General features: G+C 42.7%; 1 protein-coding gene across 1 annotated transcript in view; it reads right to left on the bottom strand.

Moving 5' to 3' along the window:
* The window catches only part of sptlc2a (serine palmitoyltransferase, long chain base subunit 2a), a 126,411-nt gene that overhangs the window by 95,125 nt on the left and 12,624 nt on the right, over nucleotides 1-18,662 (bottom strand). The window lies entirely within an intron of this gene.

Below are 18,662 nucleotides of genomic sequence, written 5' to 3'. Positions count from 1 at the left end.
GAATGATTAACTGGTTATTCTGGTTTGAGGTGCGCTTTGGCACAGAGAACTGAATCAACTTCTCTGTAGCCTGAGATACTAAGAACTGCAGTTGCTGGAGTCAGAGATAGCAGTGTGGAGCTGGAGGAACACAGCAGGAGCAGGAAAGTTGACATTTCAGGTCGGGTTGCTGAAAAAGGGTCTTGGTCCCAAATGTTAACTTTCCTGCTCCTCTGATGCTGCCTGGCCTGCTGTGTTCCTCCAGTTCCACATGGTCATCTCTGTACCCTGATCCCAGGACCATCTGTTCAGTTACCAGGCAAAAAAGGTCTTTGTCATCAAGCAGTGGTCAATAGTCCATAGGCCAATGAACTTCGTAGTGCTACTCTGCTGCATCTCTGCACAGAACTCCCTTGGCTCCAATTTATCTTCAACCACTTCAATTACTGTTTGCTCAAACAGCTGTACAAATATTTGCTGCCACAAGTTTCAGGTTACTAGCTCTTCAAAATACACAGCAATCCTTTGAAACACTGGTTTTTAAAGTTAAATTCTTAGTCCACATTTTTAGAAATCACTGAGGATTCTTACAGCGAATGTCCCAACTAATACACCCAGAAGATCAAGGATAACATATGGTCAGGAATGCCATTACCTGCAAGTTACATCTCAGTTAACACACTACCCTGATTCAAAAATATACTGCCATTCTTTCACTATCAGTAGATCAAAATCCTAGAATTCTCTACTTCCAAAACCCTATAGGAGTACCTACACCTTATTGTGCAGTGATCCAAGACAGTGAGTCCTTGTCAATGGCAATTAGAGATGAGCATAATGGTCTTGACAGCAAAGCCCACATTTCCCAAACAAATAAAAATTCACTAAGATTTATTTTCATTCAAATTTCAATTTTTCAGAATCTGGAGGTGGTTGCAGGAATGATTTAATGTATTTTATTTTGAAAGGCTGAAATGGTCTTGGCTCATTACTGGCCATGTTTTTAAGACATCAGTAGACCAGAATGCTCCGTAGTACCTCAGCAGCAAATTACATTCTGATAATGCTGTTCACCCACTTACAATCTCACAATGGTTTAGCCTAATGCTACACCACTGAGGTGGTTATAAAGACATTGTCTCTCTCTATTTGATCCCCAGTCCAAAACAATGAAACAAAGTAAAGCTTTTAACCGAAAAAAGGCTCTGGAAAGAGATCCCGGGGAAGACATGGTGCAATGGACCAGCAATCCAGAACCCAAGGCTAATAGTCTAGAACATGGATTTGAAAGTTTCATCACAGTAGATGGCAAAACTTTAATTCCAAACTGAGAACTAAAAGCTCGCCTAACACCAGCCTCATAACTATTGCCAGTTGTCACAAAGATGTCTCATTCACTGATGACCTTTACAGAAGGAAATCTGACATCCTTAGAAGTTTGACCTGCATATGACACCAGATCTACAGCAATATGGCTAACTTTAAATTGCTCTCTGGACAATTAGGAAAGGGCAATAAATGCTGGCCTATGCAGTTATGTTCACATCCTATGAATGGAGGAAGAAAATCGCTGGCTTCAATTTTAAGAATCATGCTTATTGGAGCACTTATCTGCAATGTTGCTGTCACCTGGAACAGAGCAAAAAGCAGATAGATTCTGAACTGAGGATGACTACTAGATAACATAGTGATGGCTCCTGAGCAGGTCACCCCTGGCCTGGTTGGGAACCCTGTAGCAGAGAACCATCTAGTCTTCAAAAAAAAAGTGTAAGTTCTGTGGGGGATATTGAAAGTCTCCAGGAATAGCCAGCAAGCTTCTACTCACTGCACTCTGCAAATTCCCTAATGAAGGAGGAATAAAACAGCTGTAAAGAGTGAAATTACTTACTCCCAATGAAAGAGAAGCGTGCAACTAACTTGTCAACAGCAAAAAAACTAAAGTGGAATTTAAAGGATGAAAGAGAAAGCAAACTCATCAAATCCTGTGACCAAGACAGATGTTACCCTGTGAGAGCACCGAGGGAAGGGAGAAATAGAGAGAGGAGAGAAAGAGAGGAAGAAAGTATGCACGAGGGGGAAGGGGAAATAAAGTTATAAAGCTATGTTCTAGGTAAATACAGAAACCTGAGAGTGTTGTCTTTTAACGCAAGTCGTCAATCAGATAGTTTGAGGATTTTGTATCATTTGACAAAGACTTATCTCTAGGAATAATGGGGTTTGATGTCCAGCACATACCCTAGGGTGTGGGGCAGGGTCAGCATGTTTTATTGCTTTTCTGCAGACAAATTATTATGCCAACTAGATTTCAACAGCACCACTTTGTTGTGAAGTGCTTTGGAATGAGTGCTATTTTTCTTTGATAACCTCTGAACTACATGCATACAGGAAGGGAAAAGGGACTGAACAACAAGCTGGATGACAAGGTAGAAACTTCACAAAAGCTCATCAATATTCAAAAAACTGTCAGCAGATTTGGCTATAAAGTCTGTGAATGGAAACTCATGGCTCTTTTTCAACAACTGTGAGCAACAAAATTGAACTTTAGTTCTGAAGCTTTGTACTAGTGGATGGGGAGAACATTTACTCTCCTGCAATAATAATAATACAAAGTTGTCTTAAATCAGATCGTCATATTTAGAGGAAAATACAAGACCTGGACAACATTCTGGATTAAAAAACAAGCTTATGCAATACCAAAAGCCACACCCTGCTTGTCTGGTTATGGAAAAATTCATATTATTGCCTGGAATTTAACACTTAAAGTGCAATCCATTAAACATAGGTTTCAACTACAATTTGAAGACATGCTTAAATGAGGCAACAGATTGGCATGCAGTGTGACCACAGATGATCATGATGTTACTTAATCAATCTTGACAGTAAAATGTTACATTGTTATGGAAAATGTGCACAAACATGAATTACAATAGTATGATGACACCTGTAAGTCTTACAACTATGCCAATCAATGTGAAGAACTGATTCAGCTCAAAGTTTAGACAAATATACATCAGATTGGAGAAAAAAGGCGGCTGAAGTGTAAGATTTGCAACTATCAATAAAATTTATCTGCCCAATGCCAGGCCATGGGATTAACATGCTGAAAATTAAATTAAATAGAAGCTTGTATGTATGGCCATTACTACTGATATTCAGTTTGCCCATCAGGGCCTGAGTTTAAAGTAATAATCCAGACTGGCATTAACAAACTCAACTGCAATTCCAATAAGTACATAGCTGACAATGTCTCTTAGTGGGGCATTACTATGTGAAGCACTTGGCAGGAAAAAAAAAGAATCCCAATCTGACAGTAATTAGACAGCATTCTTTAAAACAGCACATTTCCAAGTTACAAATTAAGAAAGCACACAAATCTCTCAAAACTTGAGCTACTGGCCTTTATCATCAAGCATTTTCCGTGCTGAAACAAGCATATCCTTAAACTATATACAAAAATATGGCTGCATTACATTCGATTGTGGTATTAAGTATTGTTTTGTAAAGATTATAGTTTATGATAGATCAGCATAATAACAGTGGATAACTGACATCAGATCAGCCTTCTTCTAACTCCCATGGAGATGCACCCTACCCCTGTTTGCAAAGTGGCCAGGTAGCAGCAGTACAATGTAAGGTGCTGGTGAAGCAAATGTACTGACCAAAGCTTTATGACCAATATCTATAGAACAAACCGTGGATGCAGATACAAGTACAACACAAAGGACATTTGGATAAATACGTGAATAGGAAAGGTTCAGAGGGAAATGGGGGCAAATGCAGGCAAATAGGACTAGTTTAACTTGGGAACATGGTCGAAGTGGACTAATTGGACCAAATGCTCTGTTTCAGTGCTGTATGACTAACTGCATTCCCGTAATAAAAAGGATTTTGGTGCACATTTTTAAGTTAGTACTTAAGGTATGCTACTGAACTAAAATGCCTGGGAAGGCATCTTATCTAAATAAGAGTTCACGGTATTAAGGGGAAGGTACTGGCATGGCTTAAGGATCAGCTGACTGGCAGCAGGCAGACAGTGAGGGTAGAGGGGTCTTTTGCCACACTGACAGCCAGTGACTAGTACAGCTTCACAGGTGTTACTGTCAGGACAACTATTCATTTTAGCATCCGGACGAAAGAATCGAGGGCAATGTTGCTAGGTCTGCAGACGGCAAAAAGATAAGTGGACAGATAGGTAGTGATGGCAAGTGAGGAGGCTGCAGGACTTGGACGGGCTAGAAGACTGGGTAAAGAATTAGCAGATGGAACACATATGGTACTGAGAGAGATTATACTCCTTAACAGAAAGCAGCACAGACTATTTTCAAAATTGGGAAAATGTTTGGAAATCTGAAGCACAAGGGGGCTTTGCAGTCCTCAATCAGGATTCTTAAGGCCAACTTGCAGGTTCAGTTGGTACTTAAGGAGGCAAATACAATGTGAGCATTCATTTCAAGAGGGCTGGAATACAAGAGCAGAGATGGACTGCTACCTCTGGTATGACCAAATTTGTAATATTGAGCAGTTTTGGGCTCCCTAGCTAAGGATGTGCTGCAGTTGGAGGGGGCCCAAAGGAGGGAGGTTTGCAAGGAAAATCCCAGGATGAAGGGCTTGGCAAAATTGGAGCAGAGGACTCTGTCTATAACTGATGGGAGTTTAAAAGGATTGGGGTTGGGGAGAGGAGAAAAGAGAGAAATCATATTGCAACTTGGAACGAAGGCCTGGATAGGACGTTTCCACTAGGAGAGACTAGAGCCTGAGGGCACAGCCTCAGATTGAAGGGACGACTCTTTACAACTAAGATATTAAGTTAATCTGTGGAACTCATTGCTACTGAAGGCTGTGGAGACCAAGTTATTGAGTGTCTTTAAGACAGAGTTAGCTTCTTGATTAGTAAGGCAATCAAGTGTAATGGGGAGAAGGCAGGAGATTGGGTTGAGACATAGAACATAGAACAGTACAGCACAGAACAGGCCCTTCAGCCCACAATGTTGTGCCGACCATTGATCCTCATGTATGCACCCTCAAATTTCTGTGACCATATACATGTCCAGCAGTCTCTTAAATGACCCCAATGACCTTGCTTCCACAACTGCTGCCAACGCATTCCATGCTCTCACAACTCTCTGCGTAAAGAACCTGCCTCTGACATCCCCTCGATACTTTCCACCAACCAGCTTAAAACTATGACCCCTCGTGCTAGCCATTTCTGCCCTGGGAAATAGTCTCTGGCTATCAACTCTATCTATGCCTCTCATGTCAGCCATGATCAAGAACAGAGCCGGCTCAATGGGCTGACTGGGCTAATTCTACTCCCACATCTCATGGTCCATGGGAGCTAGCCTAAGGGGATCTTACTAAATTTAAACCAATACACAAAGTCTGAGTTAAGTGGACTTAATGCTTATAATGGTTGTTAACTAAACATCTTGCACCTAAATTTATTTTTGACATTTACGTGAATGTTACTGCATACTTCAGTGCCTGCAATGTAATTATCATTGTGACAACATCACGAGTTAGAGAATAGAGTCAAATTTAACTTTATTCTTAACATAATCGGGTTAGTTTCTTAGTTGTCAGAAAGTCTGGCAAACTGAATTCAGTTCATAGAGTTCAAGATTTTATTCCCACCCACTGTCAAATCAGATGGACATGCATTTTTGCTTTATTTAAATAGAGCATTTGCAATTATTCATTCCCCTTCTGATCCAGCTAGCTGCGGTATTTACCAGTTCTCTGCTTCAGCTGAAAGAATGTTCAGTACAGGGTGGGTCCAGAATGCTAGCAATTCTGAGGATTTTGCTGCAACAAAGTAAATACTTTGCAAGGCATAAAGCCATTACAAGCAGTACAGATCTGTAAACAATTGATCTATAAAGCATCATAAATTCACACAAGCAATGACTTTTGAATTCTTGCTGTATACAGCTGGAAACAGGTTTGCTCTAGTTTTTCCTCTTTTCCTCCTATTCTCTGCCACTGCGAGTCCATGGCTCTTCCATCCAATTCCCCTTTATATTGAAAAGCCATGGGTGTTCAAGCAAGGATACAGCTGGGGGGTGAACAGTTCAACACGCAAGAAATTTCAGAAACCGAGGACCAACCTCTCTAAATGGTGCAATTTTAAAAAGGCTATAAATCTAAGGCAGCAATTAATTTGTACTCTGATCAAAAACATAGGGTTGAACAAATGTTGAATGCAAGAAGGAAGCTTATCATTACAGAAGCTGAATAATCAATAGCCTGTGTTCCGTATTGCTTAAAGCAAAGAGCACTGCTATACAGATAAGTGTTTAGAAGTTACTTCTAAACATTAGAACAGACACCTAAAGAAAAGTACCAAATTAAGGGTGCAGCAATAGCTAGTTTCAAGAACTCTGGAAGAGGGAAAACATTTGATTTCATTTATTATGGTCACGTGCTGAGATAGTGAAAAGTATGCTACCCAAACAAATCATACTTAACACAAGTATATCAGGGTAATCGAACAGAATGCAGAATATACAGTTAGTGGCAGACAAGGAACAGCTCATGAGAGGTCTGTTCATAAGTCTGATAACAGCGGGGGAAGAACCTCCTCAGGAGATTCCAACTTAATGCCTATGTTGAAATATAAACTATGACCACCTATGCTCCCAATTCTAATGAGAGTGCTAAACCACTGAAGATACATAAGCAATAGTCACAATCATACTGCGTCAACTCCAAATACTTCACATACTCTGCCAGCACTACAGCGTGAAGTGACTGAATTTCATACTTTCATCCCACAGATTGCATTCCCACCATATAAACTGTGATGCCACCCTCACAGAAAAGATTTTAGTCTTAGCACCACCTTAGCTGCCAGCCAAAGCAGGTCTTTATTTAATCTCCAGTTATGAAACAATTTCATGGCATATGGCTGTTGCTGACTTGTCATTTATTGCCCACCCTAGTAGCTCTCAAGGCAGTGACCGCGTATCACTACAGGCTTTGTGGTGTAAGGAGGGAGTTACAGGATTTTGATCCAACACTGAAGGAACAATGTAGTTTTCAAGGCAAAGAGTGTGGCTTCGAGGGGAAGTTGCAAGTAGCTGCGTTCCCTGTACCTGTTGCCCTTATTGTTCTAGATGGTACATTTGAAGGTGCTGTCAAAACAGCCTGGGTGAGTTACTGCAGCACACCTTGTCAATCTCTCACACTGCTGTATTGTGTCAGTGGTGAAAGAAGTGAATGTTGTGAATGGGGTGCCAATCAAGGAGGTTCTTTATCCTGGATGGTGTCAAGCTTCTGGAGCATTACTGCAGCTGCAATTATCCAGTCTAGGGGAGGATATTGCACCACAGTCCTCACTCCTGCTTGTAGCTGGCACACAAGCTTGGAGGAGTCAGGAAACAAACTACTTGTTGCAGAATTCCAGGTTTCCACTGCTCTTGCCACAGTATTTATGTAGCAAATCCAGTTCAGTTTCTGATCAATGGTAACCCTCAGGATGATGGCAAGGGTTCAGCAATGGTAATGTCACTGAATGCCAAATGTGATGGCTAGATTATCTTTGGTTGGAGACAGTCATTATCTGGCACTTGCGTTGCACAAACATTACGATTATCAGCCGAAATCTGAACGCTGCCCATGCCTTTTTGAAGGTGGACAGCACCTTGAATCATGAATAATGTTGAAAGTTGTTCAAGCAGTGAATATCCACAGTTAATCTTATCATGCAATCATTGATGAAACAGCTGAACATTTTTGGGCCTAGAAAATCCCCAAGTAGCTCTTGCAGTTGAAATGACTGACCAACAAATACAACAATCTTTCTTTGATCTGTATTAGTTATGACACCAACTGGGGAAGATTTCCCCCAAAACCCATAGATGCCAATTTTTCATTGGATTCTTTGATGCCATATTCAGTGAAATGATCCTCATGTCAATTCTCATTCCCCTTAAGTTCATCTCATTTGTTAACTTTTAAACCAAATCTGTAATGATGTCAGGAGCTGACCAGGCCTGATGGAAACCAAACTGAGCATCATTGAATAAATTATTGTTGAAGTGGTGCTTGATAACACAGTCAACAGCACCCATCGTTTGCTGATAATTGAGAGTAGGCTGATTTGCTGGGTTGGATTTGTGCAGAATTGTGTGGACAGGACATGCATGGGAAATTTTCCACATTATGCCATTGTTTTAAAAGCAGTAGAAATGCACTGTGCATTGGCAAGGGAAGCACAAATCAGCACCCAAAAACAGACCTTTTAGTCCAACTCATCCATGCCGACCAAGTTTCTCAAACTAATCTGGTTCCATTTGCCTGCTTTTGGACAATATCCCTTTGAAGCTTCCGATTCACAGACCTGTCAAATGTCTTTTTGTAATAACTTCCTGCATCTACCACTTTCTCTGCCGGTTCCACATACAAACCAACCTCTGGAAAAAATTGCCCTTCAGATGCCTTTTAAAATTTCTCTCCTCTCACCTTAAAAATATGCCCTCTAGTTCTGAACTCCTCCACCCTTTCCTATTCACCTTATCTATGCTGCTCATGAATTTATAAAATCTCTATAAGATCATCCCTCAACCTCTGACGCTCATGAACAAAGTGTCAGCTTATTCCAGCCTCTCCTTACAAGTCAAACCCTCCAGTCTCACTAACATCCTCATATTTTCTGCACACTCTCCAACTTAATATCCTTTCTATAGCAGGGCGACCAGAAATCTACACAGAATTCCAAAAGTGGCCTCATCAATGCCCTATACAACTGTAACATGATATCCCAACTCTGTACTCAAGTGGTCAGAGCAATGAAGGCAAGTGTGCCAAACATCACCTTTCCCATCTTGTCTACCTGTGACAAAACTTTCAACAAACTATGTACCTGAACCCCCAGGTATCAGTTCTGAAACTCTCCCAGGCTCCCACCATTAAGTGCTTTAGGCCTATCCTTGTTCATCTTACCAAAATGCAGCACCTTGCATTTATCTAAATTAAACTCCATCTGCCACTCCTTTATCCAACTGATCACATTGCCTGTGTAGCCTTTATAACCTTTGTAAACTATTGGTAACATTGTGCTGCTATGTTTAGGGCTCAGGGAAGTACAAGAATGGTATATATTCTGTGCACCTGAGTGTTGGGGCTCAAGAAAGCCAAAACACAGGACTACTTGTGCATGAAAAAGCACAAGCAGGAAGTGGCAGACAGGGCTAAGCTATTCCACAACCAATTAAATCTGATTTCGGTTCTACATCCAAGTTTTCATACTACGAGAATATTGGCAGGACATCCTTTGCATTATCCAGAGCAGATGGACATTCTGTCATGTCATATACAGTGAACTGAACGAGATGAAGTCTGGCATCTGTGATACCAGGGGTCTCAGGAGGAGGGTGATGTAAGCCATTCCCTTAGCACTTCTGGCTAAAAATATCATTGAAAACTCACAACATTGCCCCTGTTTGCAGCACATCTTCCTTCATGAAGTTGTTGAACAGTCATTATTCACAAATGGATTTGGGAGAACTGGAGAACTTAGATTCGTCTCGGATCTAGAATGGAGGTTGGGGGAGAGGGGGGGTGAAGAGTGTCATTCAGTTCATCAGATCTAGAGGAGTATTTTTCCCGCAAGACCACTCTTACCTCAAGCTTTCCTTCTATTCCCTCACATATCTATCTGGTTTTTGCTTAAATGGATGTACTTACTTGCCATGACTACTTCTTGCGAGAGTGAACTTCACATTCTTCCCAAGGTTGACAGCTTTATAGAGCTAGCCAGGCACGATGTTAGATAGTAAATCCAAGTGTAGAAATGGGCCTTTCTCCACACCTCCCCCCTCCCTCCACCAAGATCTACATTGTCAAAAACATGCTAGGAAATATTTGATAAGTCCTCCAAACCTGCCCAGGAGAAACATTGTGGCATTGTCTAAATAAGTAAAACTACCACATTTGCTCTCACTGAGTAATTAACAGCTGGCATCGAGAGAGAAAACCAACACCGGAGGTTGCCAGTAAATAAACTCATTAAAATATTTACAATGATTAAACTGTAGGGACATTCTTGTTCAAAACATTTTAATCAGGGTAATTTTCTCAACAGCACAGTCAAATCCACATAATAGGTGTTTTGACACCTGTTTGCATTTTACCTATCATTCTGTCTCAATGTGGCATAATTCAATGATTAACAAGTGTCACATGTTATGAGAACTACAGACACACAGATAAGCTTTTAAGAGAGCAAACTGAGTAGTCAGAAGTCACAAAAGACACTACCCATGTCTTTCTTACAGTAAGAAAGCATTAGAACCTCGGAGAATCATCAAATTGGGCACAAAAAATGGTTTTAAAATAGAAAATGAAAGCAGTCCAGCTCACGTCAAGGAAAAGTTCCGAGAGCCTTCAGAAACAACACAAGAATAATTTGAACAAGGACACGCAGACTTTATTGCATGCCCTGTTAAAAGCCATATACACTGTTCTTGTTTTTGTACATCAATTAAAAATTTCCATCAACGTTCCTAATAATTGCTCAAGTAACATTTTAATTACATTCTCCCTAGTGCCGGTACTGAGCATCTACTGATGAAAAATACCTGTTTACAACACATCAGGTCTATGTAATTCCCTTTCAAATATGGACAGGCAAGTTAGGTTATTGGAAAAAGTGATCACAGGTGCAGATTATCTTCAATTCTAACAGTTAGAATTTATACAAATGCTATTGGATATCCTAAACAGCTTTTCAGAGGTACATCAAAAATATCCACTGTTACAATGCAAAAGATTCAACAGATAAACACAAGATTGTTCCACCACAAAAGGCAACATGCAGACAAAGTCTTGGTCTAATGCCTCATACAAACAAGGGCATCTCCAATAATGGAGCCAAGTCTCTGGAGGGGGCTGAAACCTCCAGCCTTTGAGTTAGAGGCAACAGTGCTGCTAATAATGATAAAGCGGGGTCAGGAATTAATCTGATCGTACCTTAATAAATTTCAACATTTCAGAAAAATCTAAATTTAAACACTCCAAATACTACCTGAGCACTTGGCAAATTAAGCCATTAGAGCATAAGATATAGGAGCAGAATTAGGCCATTCAGCCCATCAAGTTTGGTCCATCATTTTACCATGACTGGTGTGTTTCTCAACCCCATTTTCCTGCCTTCTCCCTGTGACCCTTCATTTGCTTACTGACAAACCCAAATACACAGAATGACTTGGCCCTCACAGCCTTCTGCAACAATGAGTTCCACAGATTAACAATTTTCTGGCAGAGGAAATTCCTCATCGCATTTCTAAAGAGTCGGCCCCTCACAATGAGGATGTGTCCTTGGGTCCTTGTCTGTAGGAGCTGGGGAGAGATCTTCTGCAAGTCCAAACTTTCCAGGCCTTTCAGAATTCTGTAAATTTCAATAAGATCCCCACCCAGGATCCAGAGTCCTGAACTACTCTTCATGTGCCCTTCATTGCCAGCATCATTCCTGTAAATCTCCTCTGGATCTAGTACAAAAGGCAGCACATTCCTCCTTGGGTATGGGACCCAAACTGCTCACAACATTCCAAATGCAGTCTGTCTGGAGCCTTATACAGCCTCAGCAATATATATCTGCTCTTGGCAAAGACACTTTCCCCACTTCTGGCAGGTCAGCACTTTGACCTAGAGCACAGTCAGTTTTCTTTGTCAAAAAGCAGCTGCTCCAGAGGCAGAAGACTTTGACCAGTAATACATCGATCATTGGACAGAAAGGAAAACATACAATGCCAAGTGTCCAAGGAGGAAAGGCCTGCTTCTGAAAATAAAAATCTTGGAAGATTTTTCTTAATAAGTCATGAACAAAACATACATTTTCCTCATTTAACCACTATCGTCAACTTGCTCATTTGAAAAACAAGGTTTAAAAAAGTTATCAGAGATAATGGGAACTGCAGATGCTGGAGAATTCCAAGATAATAAAATGTGAGGCTGGATGAACACAGCAGGCCAGGCAGCATCTCAGGAGCACTAAAGCTGACGTTTCGGGCCTAGACCCTTCATCAGAGAGGGGGATGGGGAGAGGAAACTGGAATAAATAGGGAGAGAGGGGGAGGCGGACCGAAGATGGAGAGTAAAGAAGATAGGTGGAGAGAGTATAGGTGGGGAGGTAGGGAGGGGATAGGTCGGTCCAGGGAAGACGGACAGGTCAAGGAGGTGGGATGAGGTTAGTAGGTAGCTGGGGGTGCAGCTTGGGGTGGGAGGAAGGGATGGGTGAGAGGAAGAACCGGTTAGGGAGGCAGAGACTAGCAGAACTCGTCCTCACACTCAACTTCTCTTTTGACTCCTCCCACTTCCTACAGACTAAGGGGGTGGCCATGGGCACCCGCATGGGCCCCAGCTATGCCTGCCTCTTTGTAGGTTACGTGGAACAGTCCCTCTTCCGCACCTACACAGGCCCCAAACCCCACCTCTTCCTCCGGTACATTGATGACTGTATCGGCGCCGCCTCTTGCTCCCCAGAGGAGCTCGAACAGTTCATCCACTTCAACACCTTCCACCCCAACCTTTAGTTCACCTGGGCCATCTCCAGCACATCCCTCACCTTCCTGGACACCTCAGTCTCATCTCAGGCAACCAGCTTGTAACTGATGTCCATTTCAAGCCCACCGACTTCCACAGCTACCTAGAATACACCTCCTCCCACCCACCCTCCTGCAAAAATTCCATCCCCTATTCCCAATTCCTCCGCCTCCGCCGCATCTGCTCCCACGATAAGACATTCCACTCGCGCACATCCCAGATGTCCAAGTTCTTTAAGGACCGCAACTTTCCCCCCCCCAGTGATCGAGAACGCCCTTGACCGCGTCTCCCGTATTTCCCGTAACACATCCCTCACACCCCGCCCCCGCCACAACCGCCCCAAGAGGATCCCCCTCGTTCTCACACACCACCCTACCAACCTCCGGATACAACGCATTATCCTCCGACACTTCCGCCATTTACAATCCGACCCCACCACCCAAGACATTTTTCCATCCCCTCCCCTGTCAGCTTTCCGGAGAGACCACTCTCTCCGTGACTCCCTTGTTCGCTCCACACTGCCCTCCAACCCCACCACACCCGGCACCTTCCCCTGCAACCGCAGGAAATGCTACACCTGTCCCCACACCTCCTCCCTCACCCCCATCCCAGGCCCCAAGATGACATTCCACATTAAGCAGAGGTTCACCTGCACATCTGCCAATGTGGTATACTGCATCCACTGTACCCGGTGCGGCTTCCTCTACATTGGGGAAACCAAGCGGAGGCTTGGGGACCGCTTTGCAGAACACCTCCGCTCAGTTCGCAACAAACAACTGCACCTCCCAGTCGCAAACCATTTCCACTCCCCCTCCCATTCTCTAGATGACATGTCCATCATGGGCCTCCTGCACTGCCACAATGATGCCACCCGAAGGTTGCAGGAACAGCAACTCATATTCCGCCTGGGAACCCTGCAGCCATATGGTATCAATGTGGACTTCACCAGTTTCAAAATCTCCCCTTCTCCTACTGCATCCCTAAACCAGCCCAGTTCGTCCCCTCCCCCCACTGCACCACACAACCAGCCCAGCTCTTCCCCCCCACCCACTGCATCCCAAAACCAGTCCAACCTGTCTCTGCCTCCCTAACCGGTTCTTCCTCTCACCCATCCCTTCCTCCCACCCCAAGCCGCACCCCCAGCTACCTACTAACCTCATCCCACCTCCTTGACCTGTCCGTCTTCCCTGGACCGACCTATCCCCTCCCTACCTCCCCACCTACACTCTCCCCACCTATCTTCTTTACTCTCCATCTTCAGTCCGCCTCCCCCTCTCTCCCTATTTATTCCAGTTCCCTCTCCCCATCACCCTGTCTGATGAAGGGTCTAGGCCCGAAACGTCAGCTTTTGTGCTCCTGAGATGCTGCTTGGCCTGCTGTGCTCATCCAGCCTCATTTTATTATTTTAAAAAAGTTATATAGAGCTGAAGAGGAGCTTCAGATTTGTAAGTATACTTAATATTTTTGGGACTGCATTCAATCTGTTTAAATCAGCAATTTTCCAAGTAATTATCACTAACATGCAGAAGATACAGGGTTACCGGCAAAGATGTTTTCTAAAACAGATCTGGATTCAAACATTTGACTTTCAAAGCCTCAAAAATCTCTCCAAACTGAGTAGTATGTTAAGCATATACAAAAACAATTTAGAAGGCCAAAATGGGTCAGCTAGCTTGATGTTGTGATTTGTGGTGATATTGCATCAGAGATAACAATTGCTTGGTTATGTTCAAGACTCACTCTAAGGACTTGAGCACACGGTCAATGACACTCAATGTAGTGCCGACAGAGCTTTTAAGCCAAGGCCCCAGCTGCCTGCTTACACAGACGGAATATTCCATAACACCATTTAAAGAACAGGAGCACTTTCCCAATCTGCTAATCAGCATTTATTTCTGATCTAAGGTCATGCATGTAGAAGATGGTTATTTATTTCACTGCTCTTTTGGGAACCTGGTTGTATCTAAGTTGGTAGCTACTTCTGCCTGCATTTCAAAACTGCAGCGTGCTTTGGGACAGCCCAAGAACAGAAAAGGCTGTATATAAATGCAGAATTTCCAACTTTCACAAGCCAGTCAGATTACTCTTTGATGACAAATATTGCTTTGAAAGTAACAGCCACAAAACGTTCACTGGTATTGAGCATCCTGTTGTGTTACCTAGGTGGGACAGCAAGGAAATATCCAAGGAGTCCGAATAGCAGAGGTTTAAGGATGCCATGCTACAAAATAACATTAGTGCTACAGAGAAAAAAGGAAAAAAAATTGTTCAAGTAGAAATGTAGCCATGGGAATGAGGATCATTAAGGACACCAAGATTTGGAATTTCTTTCTGCTAGGGACAAACAGTATGTATCAAGTACCTGTGAGGCTAGCAGTGAGATAACCATCATGCTCATGTTAGATTAGTCATCTGGCAAATTGCCAGGAATGACAGGGACAGAATTCATTGTAGTCGATAAATTGCAGATGCAGGTTAGAAACAGCACTGCACAACAGCAAGTATATGTGTAACAATTTTCATTCCTAACCTATCATATACATAGACTTCCAAGAACTGACTGAAATTGAATAAAGCCCATTTAACTGTAACTTGAGATAATGGGAACTGCAGATGTTGGAGAATCTAAGATGCAGTGTGAAGCTGGATGAACACAGCAGGCCAAGCAGCATCTCAGGAGCACAAAAGCTGACGTTTCCAGCCTAGACCCTTCATCAGAAGGCGAAAGGCCCAAAACGTCAGCTTTTGTGCTCCTGAGATGCTGCTTGGCCTGCGGTGTTCATCCAGCTTCACACTTTGTTATCTTAATTGTAACTTGGCCGCTATTCTATAAGCTTGATTCTTTGCAAGTAGAAGCAAAATATTGCAAACAAGAAAAGAAAATTGATTTCAACACAATTTCTTTAATGTGACATAAAGGGTTGCTTGATTCAGATGTGAGCAAAAGCTGTCTCATCCAGCAGCATTTAAGCACAGACACTGCAGTGCCGAATGAACTGCTGCACAATTACAGTCTGAAATATTAAACAAATTTCTTTTAATAAACCAAAATCCTGTTTACTTTAACAGATGGATGCATATTTACAAGATCCTTCTGTACCCAAGATGAGAATTTGAGATTTCTGGGATGAAAACAAATTCTCCATTGGATTACATGATCGGCTACTTCAAAAGTAATTTGGTACATGCAAGATGCTTTCGAATAGCTTGAAGCTGTGAAATTCAAATTTTCTAAATTATTCTGAAGTGAGACCCGAAATACCACAACTCCAATTTGCACTTAAGGCTTAATGGCATTATCTAAGAATACTCCCCTATATTAGCGCAAAACAACTTTGCACATGCAATACTAGTTCTCTTGTCACAAAAAACAGCATCTGCCTAACAATGCCCAGGCAGAACTCTTGCACTTTGGAAAGCATATTCGTTTGTACAATGCTTTCACACTTCCAGAACAATCCAAAACACTACAATGAATAACTGATTTTCAATTTAAGTATAGGCATTGCAGCAGCATAGGAAAATGCAAAGATTAATTTGCACACAGCAGAGATATACAACCAGCTAGTTTATTTCTGAGGGCTATGAACGGTGAGCTAATAACAGCCAGCACTTCTAGAGATTCATCACACAGATCCCCTGCTCTTCTACCAGTGTCACTTTCTTCAGGTAGACGGTATGGCTATGGGGCTTAGTGCCTGTTTCTTTACACAGAACATTCCATACTCTAGGCCTGCTGTGTCTTCCCTCAACTCTTTCTGCAGTGCATCAATGACAATTGGTGCTGCTTCACTCTTGTCTAGAATTGGAAAAATTATCAATTTTGCTCCCAATTTTCATCATCCCCTTGCCTTCAATTGGTCCAACTGCCTCTTACCTTCCATGACAACTGTTTCCATTTCTGCAAATAGGCTGGCCACTGATATTCATTACATGCTAACTGACCCCTACAGTTACCCCGACTATACATCCTCACATCCTATAGGGACTTCACTGCATTCTCCCAGTTTCTCATCGCCATCGCATCTATTCTGATGATGCCACCTTCTGTGGGGGTCTCAGGTACATCTATCAATTTCCTCGGCCGAGGATTCCTTATTATTGTGGTTGACAGGATCTTCAGCTGCATCCAGGTCATTGCATTTCTGCCTCACCTGTTCTCTTCCACAACAAGGATAGGGATCTCTTGACTCACTTTCCACACCACCAATCTCAGGAGCCATAAGATCACAAGCTATTTCCACCATCTTCTGCAGAATGGTGCCAGCAGACACATTCTCGCCACCATTCCACAGAGACTGTTCCCTCTGGGGGATACACTGGTCCTTTTTTCCTCCACTCCCAATACCTCCTCACACCCTCATGGCACCTTGCCATGCAATTGCAGAAGAGGAAACATTGCCTGTTTACCACCACCTTCCTCACTATCACAGGCTCTAGATACCAGGTAAAGCAGAGATTCAATCTAGTCTACCGTTTTTGCTGCTGACAAGGTCTCTACAGTGCAGAGACAAAATACACATGTTCCCATGCCAACACGCGTGTCATATCTGCTGCAGTGCTCCACCGAAGTTCAAGCAAGCTGAAGGAACATATCTTCGGCCGGGGCTAATTACAGCCCACAGAGTTTAACAATTTCAGGAGTGTGAACACATCTCCAATGTTCATCATCTACCACTACCACATCCCTAAGGCCTGTAGTTTATGGGTTACTCCCAACACAGCCAGCCCATTTTCAATTATTTGAAATCCCTGTCATCACCTATTCAGCTTCTGCTTATTTCCCAGCTTACTATAAGCAATCCGTTAGACTGTTTCCTTTCATCTCTCTCCCTGGGCCATCTCCATCTATTCATTTTACTCCTTCCTCATCCCCAATCCCACCCTGCCATCAACTTAACAGTTTTTAGCTGCTTTCAGTTCTGACAAAGGGTCACTGAACTCAAGAGAGATGCTGCCAAACCTGTGTTTGTTGAACACTGCCTGTTTTTGTCACTGGATCTTTTATTGCAGACGAGTTATCCCATTAACATCTCAGAGGGAAGTCAAGGTCTTAGCTTGTTGTCTCAACTGAATGCAGTAATCCCACAGCAGTGGACTGTCAACCTACACTAAAGCCCAAATCTTTGGGAGTGGGACTTCAACTCATGACCTTTCATCACAGAAGCACATATTACCACTGAAATATGGTGGACAATACAGCACTGGAGAAAAACGATTTCATTCTGCCAACACTTCCCAAGGGATCAAGTTCCGGAACCAAGAGGTTATGGTGAAGCGGTACAAAACTCTGGTGTGGCCACACATGGAGTATTGTGTACAGTTCTGGTCACCGCATTATAAGAAGGATGTGGAAGCTTTGGAAAGGGTGCAGAAGAGATTTACTGGGATGTTGCCTGGTATGGAGGGAAGGTCTTACGAGGAAAGGCTGAGGGACTTGAGGCTGTTTTCATTAGAGAGAAGAAGGTTGAGAGGTGACTTAATTGAAACATATAAAATAATCAGAGGGTTAGATAGGGTGGATAGGGAGAGCCTTTTTCCTAGAATGGTGACGGCGACCACGAGGGGGCATAGCTTTAATTTGAGGGGTGAAAGATATAGGACAGATGTCAGAGGTAGCTTCTTTACTCAGAGTAGTAAGGGAAGGGAACGCTTTGCCTGCAACGGTAGTAGATTCGTCAACTTTAGGTACGTATAAGTTGTCATTGGACAAGCACATGGACGTACATGGAATAGTGTAGGTTAGATGGGCTTGAGATCGGTATGACAGGTCGGCACAACATCGAGGGCCTGTACTGTGCTGTAATGTTCTATGACTACTAGGCAATACTCAATCCATATTTTATATGTTCAAAACTTATTTTGAACATATAAGTGACAATCTCGAGATTCCACAGCTGGACACGTGGTGACTGATACACCAAGTTGTTTGCTACGTGATCCGCATAAGTGGTTCAATTTGCAGATTGGCAGTTTGCTCTGAACCTGCAACTGAGTTCAAAAACATATGCGAATGTTAACATTAAATACATCAGTTCTTTTAATTGAAATTCAGAGTTCTCAGAAGATGTTCCAAATAGTGAGTAGGGGGTGAAATTCAAGAGTTTCTGCAAGCTGACTAAAGCATTAATAACATAATAAGA

The sequence above is a fragment of the Stegostoma tigrinum genome, chromosome 10 (genome assembly GCF_030684315.1).
Source record: "Stegostoma tigrinum isolate sSteTig4 chromosome 10, sSteTig4.hap1, whole genome shotgun sequence".
Lineage (NCBI taxonomy): Eukaryota > Metazoa > Chordata > Chondrichthyes > Orectolobiformes > Stegostomatidae > Stegostoma > Stegostoma tigrinum.
This window is presented reverse-complemented; position numbering and strand designations above follow the sequence as displayed.